The sequence below is a fragment of the Ranitomeya imitator genome, chromosome 2 (assembly GCF_032444005.1).
Source record: "Ranitomeya imitator isolate aRanImi1 chromosome 2, aRanImi1.pri, whole genome shotgun sequence".
Taxonomy (NCBI): Eukaryota; Metazoa; Chordata; class Amphibia; order Anura; family Dendrobatidae; genus Ranitomeya; species Ranitomeya imitator.
The window spans coordinates 624,730,579-624,732,854 of NC_091283.1; the positions used below are offsets into that span (position 1 = coordinate 624,730,579).

At 47.8% G+C, this 2,276-nt stretch overlaps 1 pseudogene; it reads right to left on the minus strand.

The window, feature by feature from the left end:
- Positions 1-690: 690 nt before the first annotated feature.
- Positions 691-1,514, minus strand: LOC138666746 (EKC/KEOPS complex subunit Tp53rkb pseudogene; annotated as a pseudogene).
- Between the last annotated feature and the right edge of the window lie 762 nt (positions 1,515-2,276).

Here is a 2,276-nt window from a genome sequence, read left to right on the forward strand (position 1 = left end):
TCTGAACTGGACGTCAAAGGCAGAGGATGTGGAGGACAGAGCGGCGCACATTGGTGGAACGGAACAGGTGAATATTGCCGGACGCGTTGCACGGCGTTAATTGCGTCATTTTCGCCGTGCAATGCAGTCCGTTAGCGTTAACCCATTTACGCAATGTGAACCTAGCCTAATTATAGGGAGAGTAGAAGACAATGTAAGCTGTCTTCAGCACCCGGCGCCTGAGAACAGAGCAAAGTGTGCTGGCTTGTCTCAGGTGTAGATACGCGTGATCCTGATGCGGCACACGTATGAAATACAGGGCATCTCCGATACTGTTTTTTTCCAGTACCGTAAATATTAGGACATGTGAAGGAGGCCTAAGATGGATGACTGACTACCAGAAAGAGCTGAAAGAATGAGGGGGTGACCTCCTACTGTGACTATCTGCCAGGAAGAGATGAGTGACGAATAGACACCCTCTCAGCTGACTTCTAGGGACAGCTGAGAGAGACAGACGACAGGACAACTGAGTGACCAGATGACAGGTCAATGATCCCTTAATGACCTAATGGCCAATAATGGTTGATGGCAGAAACAGTACTCTGGAGTATAAACAATTGAGAAAGAAAATCAGGAGCGGGATTATGGCTGGTGGTGTTAGTTTCCTTTTTGGCTGGAGGAACATTGCATCTGTCCTATATCACACTGGCATAAAAAAGTATCAAGATTTAATAGTATTTTCATTACCATCATAAACAGAATATCAAATGCAATCCAAAGGATGTCCTATATACGACAGTCTACCCAACCATGGACCGCTTCCTGCCCCTCAGTCTGACTTCGTCCAGTTTTTTAATGACGGGGCTGGATTTCTTGGAGGCGGCTGTGTAGCTCTGGAGCAGAGCTCTGAACACGTCCTCTGTCTGGGGGTGAGTGCTGAGGAAAGCCTTTTCCAAGACATAAAGGTCGACACCTTTATCTTCTGGGAGAGCAGAGATGAAGCTCAGGCCGAAATCAATCAGCACCAGGTTCAGGTCCGGATGTGGAGGCCGTAGGAGTATGTTCGAGGTGGTCAGGTCCCCATGGACGACATCCTCATCATGCATCCAGGCCAATATCTGACCAATCCTTTCTGCAAGGCTGTACAGGCTGCTGCCATGTTCTCGCGCGGTCATTATGAAGTCCCGAACAGTGACTGATCCTTCTATATCCTCCAGGTAGATGCAGTTAGAGACATAATCAACAAAATAAACCACAGGAGTGGCAATACCTGCCTTCCTGCACCTTAAGATGGAGCGCACCTCCTGGGCGGTCCGCCGGTGTGTCAGCTTCTCGTCCAGCGTAGGATGCCTGTAAGTCTTGGGGAAGCGCTCCTTCACTACAGCCGTTTTCCCCAGGAAACTTCCCCGATACACCCGAGCCTCAGCCCCCTGCTTCATGAGCTGCAGCCCCCCAGGTACCGCCGAGTCCGCTCCCTGCTTATGCTGCCCGCACTGTTCTCCACAGCATTCATGGTAAAGGCTAAACCCAAGCATCCTGTAGTGAAAGCATGAACAGGTTGTCTAACAGGGTAGATCAGAGGCAGAGGTACCAAGTTACCACCCATAGTGGGGACAGCCAGCATACCAGGTATGGTATGGTGCTCCATCTGTGTCATTGACGAGAAGGCAATTGGTCTATGCTGAATTGGGGGAGACTCGGGTTTCTGGTTTCCCTTCCGAGAGATTGTGTACTGGTTAGGGTCTTTACCATCCTTACGCAGCATGTCCGGCAAGGTCCGTCTCCGAGCATTTATAAACCAGTTGGAAATCTACATGTGAAAAGAGAAAATAATCAGCTAAACCCTTACATGATCAAACAATTATAGTATTGCAGGGGGTGTACGAGATATAGAAAGCCCTGCTAAGACTTTGCATGGTATTGCAGAGCAGCCCCATGTAAGGCTATAAGGCCACGCTGCAATACCACAAAGTCGAGAGGCACTATTTAAGGGGGCAAATCATTTTTCTTTCAATCTTTTTTTTTTTTTTTTTTTTTTTTTTGCAACAAGTACAAAAGCATTGACGGGTTCCAGAAAACCAATTTTGATACCCCACCACCACCACTATTGTCATTATTATTCAACTACCCTAAAATACCAGCTTCAAAGGAGAACCCACTAGGTACTCACATACAAGAAATGTTTGGGGGTCGTACCTGCAGCACTGTGAGATGAGTCTGTAGAGATAACATATTTCTCCGTTTCTGAGGGATAAGCATTGTGTCTGTGCTCATACAACCAGTCGTGTAGGACTTTC